This window comes from Entelurus aequoreus, linkage group LG10 (assembly GCF_033978785.1).
Source record: "Entelurus aequoreus isolate RoL-2023_Sb linkage group LG10, RoL_Eaeq_v1.1, whole genome shotgun sequence".
In the NCBI taxonomy this organism is placed as follows: domain Eukaryota; kingdom Metazoa; phylum Chordata; class Actinopteri; order Syngnathiformes; family Syngnathidae; genus Entelurus; species Entelurus aequoreus.
This window is the reverse complement of record NC_084740.1, coordinates 29177666-29186540: the sequence shown is the minus strand read 5'-3', so window position 1 is coordinate 29186540 and position 8875 is coordinate 29177666. Positions and strand designations below refer to the sequence as shown.

The window sequence follows — 8875 nt, the reverse complement described above, 5'->3', positions numbered from 1 at the left end:
TGGTATACTATAAATATACAAAACTAAGATAAATAATGACTTGGTTGCCAATAGCAATGTGGAGAGGGAGTGTTTTTTGAGGGGGACTCTTCTTGATTAATCCCTGTTTTACACATTTATAACTTCAAGGCTGCGTTCATACTGCAGGGTCGGATGTCAAATTCAGATTTTTTTTGTCAAATAGTGATCGTTTACATTACGAAAAAAAAATGCAATTTCTAATGTGAATGCAATGTGACCCGCATGCGGACATGATGGCATGACGTCAAACACACTGCAATATTTACGGTAGTAAACCTGGCTTCCAATGGCGCATTTGTGGTAATGTCAAGTATTTTGTGCAATCAAAGTAAAAAAGGATGAGGACAAGTATTTTTGGCTTTGCAGTTTTACAGAATATTTAGTTTTTGTTGTGTGCTTGAAGAGCGTATGAGCGAGCAGTCGGCGACAGGAGTAGTAAGCTCCTAAAACATTTTATTTCCAATTGTTTTCTGCTTCGTTGTCAACTATTTATTTTGTAACCGTCTATTTTGGCGAACAGATTTTGACGCTTGTCGCTTTTTGATGACGTTCTGGTCGAATGAAAGCGACCTTAGCGCGGAAGCGTTCACATTGAGGACGCATCACATATATATCCGATTTATATCCATTTACGAAAGATGCGTGGGTCGGATATGAAAAATTCGTAATTGCACTGTACACATGGACATGAAAAAATCTGATACAGGTCGCATACGGGCAAAAAAAATTTGGAATTGACTTGCAGTGTGAACAAGGCCTTACTGTTAAAAGATATGTGATGGATCACTCTTTTAAAGATTCTTAACTGACATACAAATCTAAAAATACATGTGATGTATTACAGTTAAATACAGCTAAAATAAACAACACAGGAAGTACAGCTGAATGTTTTTAAACGTTTTTAACTGTCGTACAACTCTAAGAAGATGTGATGAAATACAGTTGAATGAAACTGAGTGCAATAAATGAGAAAATATTTCTGAAGGGGAGTCAACTTGATGTATTTCTTTTTCAAAACATGTTTAACTGTCACACAGGTATAACTACTTATATCATGAAATACAGTTTAAAAAACCCCAATTAATTTAAATAAGATGTATTTCCAAAGGGGGGGTCAAATTGATTTTTAACTGATATAAACATTCTTATACAAGTGAAAAAAAAAATGCTATTCTAATAATGTTAGACAGAACTTTTAGGATGCACAAAGTCTAAACACAAATGTACTTTCGTTATTGAGGTTGACGTACAGTAGTGCTTCAAATAAGCATGTTGTACTGAGCAGTCATTACTAAAACATGTACCACTTTCGTGTTATAGTCTGTCTTATGTCCAGTGGTTGTCATCACCATCCATCCATCCATGTTATACCACGTGTCCCTCTTGACGTGGCGAGGGCGTCGTCATCACATTTCCAAAAAATACATTTAAAAAAAACCATGTATTTATATTGTTTTAGGGTGGATCCCAATTGTCCCCCTCGTCCCCTTACCCCTTGAAATAGAGGTACTAGTGGAAATTATTATATTTAGAACGGCAATAAGTTATGAAAAGGGAACGTCACAGTATTCAGATAGTAGTTTTTTTGCATGGTTATCATTTTGAAATAAAAATAACATTAAAAACATGGCTAATGTAAATTCTGAATGTACTGTAGATTGGCTCTTTGATAATTCCTTAATGTAGTCAAATGCTGCTATCATATTTTACTAGCTAAAGCCACGTTTGCTAAGTTGTATGACGAGCAATATAAAAATAAAAACAAAATTGAAATAATGGCTAATGTTAATTTTGAAACTAGATTAGCAGTCTAATCATTCATGAAATGGAATACAGTGAAGTCTGTTTGCTACAATACTGATATAGTAGTATACTAGCGAAAGCCTCGTTAGCTGGGTGGTATGATTAGCATTTTTTTAAATTAAAAAAACACTTTGCTTAACATGGCTATTGTAATTTTCTTGTAAACTAGAAGTTTAATCATTCATAAAAATGTAGTACCGTAAACTGCTGTGAAGTCTACATCGTAGTTTACTAGCTACAGCCGCGTGAGCTAGCTCATATGACGAGTGATTTCAAAATGAAAACAAAATCCTAAACATGGCCAATGTAAATTATATAAGTATATTAGCTGTTTAATCAATCATGAAATGTAGTAGATTGCAATGAAGTCTGTTTGCTGCTAGTCTGACACTGAAGTTTAGCTACTTCAGTGTTAGCTATAACTTCAACGACGAGGGATTGTAAAATAAAAACATTGAAAAATACTGTATGGGAATATTTCCGTGGAGTAGCGAAAGATTGAATAGTTGATAAAACATGGGTGTCATAAATATGAACATTCAAAATTACATACATTTACATTTCTAAGGTTATACACCCATTGACAATTAGCCCTTCCGTTAACCTCAAGGGATAAAGGGCAACATTGGGATTCATTTTAATCGAATTTGTCCACATAATTGCTTTGTACTTTATGGGCATTTCAGGTTCACTATATCCATAATGACACCACATAAATATTAATAAATCAAATACTCAACACTGCCATACTGGTTACTCATGACCTAAATATGTCTGTTTGATAGAGAAGCTTTAAAATCCCAATCAAAACTCCCCTAAAAGGCTTATTTAAGAGATTACACCCAGCAATTCATCCGCTCGCCATAATTGCTCATTTTATTTTTCTAAAAGTGACCGCTTTGTCGACATTTGTTGAAGATGTATGCCTCTTTGGCCTTGCTTGATTGATGGCAAGAATAAACAACCACTTGGAGCAGTGACATATTGAATGAGAAAATCCATAAAAAGCATCAGAATAAATACCCAAACCATTTAACAAATTATCAATTAATTAAATTGCTTCAACATGGAGAGGAAATTGAATCTCTCAACGCAGCATGGGCGCTACTTAATGGGCGCATAGTTAGTATTTGAAGTTGGCTAATTAGTGGCGCTATGACTACTGACTACTCCATGCATATTGATATACATGGAAAGTATATTAAAAATATTTTATGTGCCAGATTTGCTTCTGGTGATCAGCTGTAAACACACATCAAAAGCTACGATAGGGCATATAAAAGCCATCAAGTTATGAGAAACATTTCTAAAAAATCTGGATTAATGTCGTGATTTTATGAAAAACTGATATTAAGACAAGGTACCTACTGTACCCAAGTCGATAGGTTGCCGGTGTGTTCCTCAAGCCCTCCTCTGCACACTTACTCACAGAAAGTTATGCAATTTCAAAAACGTGATGTTCTCTGACAAGGATCTCTAACAACACTTATGCAATGATTCAATCAGTAAATGCCCATTTAAAATTGGCATTTAAAAAATCAGTTTGTTCACATTATAACATCATGAGATCAAGATGACACCAAACAATTGGTCTGCTTCTCAGAGGGAAGTGACCACTGAGCTTAGGGTGTCATCAGCAAACATAAGGAGACACTTGTTATGAATGGTGATCCTTATTAGAGAAGAGCAAATTGTGAACAGTTGGACATTAAAAATGCATTAAGGCTATGGGGCTCCAAAGAACACGGGATTTTGCTATGCATTGTGGGTTCGGGGGGAAGCCATTTTTGCTGGACGTAGGTTTTGTTTACATGGCTGTACTGTACCCGCGGTAATGTGAAAGAGAGCAACAGACTGGATTAAAATGGGATCTTAGAAATAAAAAAAAAATTAAAATCAGGGTACAGTACCGAAACAAACTGTACTCTATTCCGAAATAAGTTAAATTGGTGGAATTGATTCATATGAGCACCTCCAATGGACAAGATATTTGACTAAGCCATTGTTGAAGCCAAACTTGAATGTATTTTGTCAAAGGAGTCAGTTTTTATAGCAGTGAATAATTTCAGAATGCAAAGTCTGTGAAGGCTCATTCTTCTCTGTTAAAATTGGGCATAATCTACGACTTCATCTCTTATGTGTTCGAGATGGAGTGAGGGTGCCCAGCCTCATTTCATAAGCAGGTCTGCCAAAAAAAGAATCCCAATATTACTTTTAAATACTGTGATCACTGTGCTACTGCTCCGAAAATGTAACTCATTCATTGTTGTGCTTACCCAAGACTAGAAGTAAACCGACAGCATGCTTTTTTCCAAAATACTATCTTTTGTGTAGCCCGTAGCTAGCTTGGCTAACAGCCTATTAAATGCTACGTGTGAAACAGAAGCTTTGATTTAAACTTAACAGTCTGAAAATGTAGTCAAAACATCAACTTGTACTAGATATGGCGTTAAAAGTCACGTTTCATCATCTCACGGCTGCTATCCAGGCTACTCACCGTCTATTTATTAGCTGACTAACCTGACTTTTTTCAACTTTGCTTTCACGCTGGAAATGAGAAAAATCTCACTGAAACCTTTTTTAACCCTGAAGCGATCATGACCAAGTTTAAAACATGTGTGCCATGTCTTGAACTTGTTAAAATAAAAAAAAAACTTAAGCACAGTGTCTCCCATTCAGCCATGTAAATAAGCGATTCAGAGTACAGCAAGACCCACAATGCAATGCATTTCCACGACACACTTTCAAGCCCTATAGTGCATTTTATGTCTATATTGAAATTTCACCCGAAACCCAAATACCCCCAACTTTTACTGATTTGGCTCTTCCATAACCCTCATACTCATTATAACAAGGCGTTGATGTAAATTTGTCTTTATTCCTGTTAGTGCAGGATATTCTATTTAACAAAAAAATAATCAGAGGTGGGTAGTAACTCTCTACATTTACTCCGTTATATTTACTTAAGTAACTGTTTTAATTCATTGTACTTGTCAGTAGTTTTGATGTAACATAGTTTAGACTTTTGCTTGAGTATTTTTGTAAGGAAGAAACACTAATCATATACATTACCGGTAATAAAAATGGATTGTTTACTGCTTGCAAAGACATACGTTTGGCTCATTAGAGACTTCTTCCAGCGAGCACAGTCACAATTCACCAATTAAAACGTACTATAAGCATTACTTTGACTCCATTTTGCCAATCAAACAGAGCCACAAAAAATTGCATTACTGGCTTTATTTTAACAAAAAATCTTACGGTACATTAAACATATGTTTTTTATTGCAAGATTGTCCTTAATTAAAATAGTGAACTTACAAGACAACTTGTCTTTTATTAGTAAGTAAACAAACAAAGGCTCCTAATTAGTCTGCTGACATATGCAGTAACATTTTGTGTCATTTTCCATTCTATTATTATGTCAAAATTATTAAGGACAAGTGGTAGAAAATGAATTATTAATCTACTTGTTCATTTACTGTTAATATCTGCTGACCGGTACTTTTCAGAGGCGGTATAGTACCGATAATGATTCATTAGTATCGCGGTACTATACTACTACTGGTATACCGTACAACCCTGATATATATATATATATATATATATATATATATATATATATATATATATATATATATATATATATATATATATATATATATATATATATATAGACCCCCTTTCCATATGAGTTGGGAAATTGTGTTAGAATGAAATACAATGATTTGCAAATCATTTTCAACCCATATTCAGTTGAATATGCTACAAAGACAAGAATATTTGATGTTCAAACAGATAAATATTTTTTTTTTGTGCAAATAATCATTAACTTTAGAATTTGATGCCAGCAACACAAGTTGGGAAAGGTGGCAATAAATACTGATACAATTGAGGAATGCTCATCAAACACTTATTTGGAACATCCCACAGGAGAACAGGCAAATTGGGAACAGGTGGGTGCCATGATTGGGTATAAAAGTAGATTCCATGAAATGCTCAGTCATTCACAAACAAGGACGGGGCGAGGGTCACCACTTTGTCAACAAATGCCTGAGCAAATTGTTGAACACTTTAAGAAAAACATTTCGCAACCAGCTATTGCAAGGAATTTAGGGATTTCACCATCTACGGTCCGTAATATCATCAAAGGGTTCAGAGAATGTGGAGAAATCACTGCACGTAAGCAGCTAAGCCCGTGACCTTCGATCCCTCAGGCTGTACTGCATCAACAAGCGACATCAGTGTGTAAAGGATATCACCATATGGGCTCAGAAACACTTCAGAAACCCACTGTCAGTAACTACAGTTGGTCGATACATCTGTAAGTGCAAGTTAAAACTCTCCTATGCAAGGCGAAAACCGTTTATCAACAACACCCAGAAACACCGTCGGTTTCGCTGGGCCTGAGCTCATCTAAGATCATCATCATCATCATCATCATCATCATCATCATTTCTTTTTATTCCTTTCATGAAAATGCATATATACAAGCCATGTACAGTTGATGGACTGATACAAAGTGGAAAAGTGTTCTGTGGTCTGATTAGTCCACATTTCCAATTGTTTTTGGAAACTGGACGTCGTGTCTTCCGGACCAAAGAGGAAAAGAACCAGCTGGATTGTTATAGGCACAAAGTTGAAAAGCCAGCATCTGTGATGGTATGGGGGTGTATTAGTGCCCAAGACATGGGTAACTTACACATCTGTGAAGGCGCCATTAATACTGAAAGGTACATACAGGTTTTGGGGCAACATATGTTGCCATCCAAGCAACGTTACCATGGACGTCCCTGCTTATTTCAGCAAGACAATGCCAAGCCACGTGTTACATCAACGTGGCTTTATAGTAAACGAGTGTTGGGTACTAGACTGGCCTGCTTGTAGTCCAGACCTGTCTCCCATTGAAAATGTGTGGCGCATTATGAAGCCTAAAATACCACAACGGAGACCCCCGGACTGTTGAACAACTTAAACTGTACATCAAGCAAGAATGGGAAAGAATTCCACCTGAGAAGCTTAAAAAATGTGTCTCCTCAGTTCCCAAACGTTTACTGAGTGTTGTTAAAAGGAAAGGCCATGTGACACAGTGGTGAACATGCCCTTTCCCAACTACTTTTGCAAGTGTTGCAGCCATAAAATTCTAAGTTAATTATTATTTGCAAAAAAAAAAAAATGTTTATGAGTTTGAACATCAAATATCTTGTCTTTGTAGTGCATTCAATTGAATATGGGTTGAAAAGGATTTGCAAATCATTGTATTCCGTTTATATTTACATCTAACACAATTTCCCAACTCATATGGAAACGGGTTTGTATATATATAGATGTATTTTATATTTAAAAATGTGAAATCAATTTAAAATTTGAATTAATAAGAATCTCAATTCAGATGTGAATTGATTCTTTTGGAGCACCCCTACTATTATATTAAAATTAAATTAAAATGATCACTTTTGGTCAAAAATATGTAAACTCTAAAAATAATTGTAAATAATTAAATAATAAATAATTTCACCTAACGCTTAAATTATTTAATTAATTATTGTAAAATTACAATTATTTTTGCAACAATTTGCAACTTTAATTCATCAATTGAATGTTTTCCACCCAAATATTGCCCTAATATGTGAACAAAAGCATCTGGAGTCCTTCAAAGAAAGGCCATTAAAGTGTATGCTGTAGTTTTCCTTGTATCAGTATTTTTTTTTATTGTCACGCAGCATGCATTTTGGAAAAGAAACAAATGTTCTCTCTACTGTAGAAATATATGTAGGATGCAGTCAGAGGGGACATACTCAAAACATTTTGATTGTGCATAATACAAAAATAGATTTAAAAAAAAATTACTTCCAGAGAGATTTAGAGTTTACTTCATTTTCCATTTCGTTTATTTAGCTAGGGAATAAAGAAGAAATAAAAGGCTGGTTGAAAGTTACATTGGAAGAAAATAGTAAGGGATAGAGCCTTTATAAACTCGGTAAAAATATACAAGGTCTTATATAAGGTGAAATTGCTGCCTGCCTGTGGAAGATAGCTCACCCGAAATACACTACGCTACAGATTGAGCGCCTCGTATTGAGCCGGATGACACTTTCTGGAAATAAAGAGAAGCGCAGCTGTCCCTTTTATCGCTCCTGCCTACGTAGACAGGCAAGGCACGGCGCCGTAAAAGAGTAATGGTACATCTAGTTCAAGATGTACACACTGAAAGGAAAAGCGACAGCTGTATACATTTCGGAAAAAGGAAAAAAAAGCAAATCAAATGTTGCGTGCGGCATCTCAATGATATATGTCTGCTCGGCTATTCAAGCGATGCCGGCAAGCGATGGCGTGCTCCATCTGCCACCATTGGCCTCCATTCACAAGTTGGGGTGATTAAAACTAGACAAATCAACAGCAGGAAGCAGTGGAAATAAACAAAAATGCAAAAGCATTCCTACGAATTCGTCCTATATCCGCTTTGAAAGTGAAGCACGCCCTCAGAAAATGGCAATCAGCATCATAAATATGCATGATATGACGCACGGATCCTTTTGTATGATGATTGTGGTTGCAAACAAAGTGGCTCCAAATTAATTCTTAGTTGTAGCACAAGCGTACGAGACGGAGGATTGAAGTGTTTGTGTGCACCATGTGCTCGGCGTGAATCATAAACAGGATGTGGCAGTTGGTGGACGTTCAATAGCGTGTGTGTGTGTGTGTGTGCGTGTGTTTGCTTGCTTTCATGCACTAGTCACCTGTTTTTATCCCCTTGTGGTTACATTGTGTGAAACATGTTCTAGTTCAAAGCTATAAATCATTAGGCCATGTTTCATGTGTATGTTTGTGCACACACACACACACACACACACACACACACACACACACACACACACACACACACACACACACACACACACACACACACACACACACACACACACACACACACATCATTGATCCAGCCTCAAGACAAATCCATTCCCCTTTAATGGATTCATTACTCCTTAATGGGTCTATTTTACATTGTTTGGTTTGGGTACCACATTACGACTCTTGAAATTTCGCT

General features: G+C 36.0%; 1 protein-coding gene across 1 annotated transcript in view; it reads left to right on the top strand.

Moving 5' to 3' along the window:
* Nucleotides 1-8875, top strand: part of kirrel3b (kirre like nephrin family adhesion molecule 3b) — a 439076-nt gene that overhangs the window by 269844 nt on the left and 160357 nt on the right.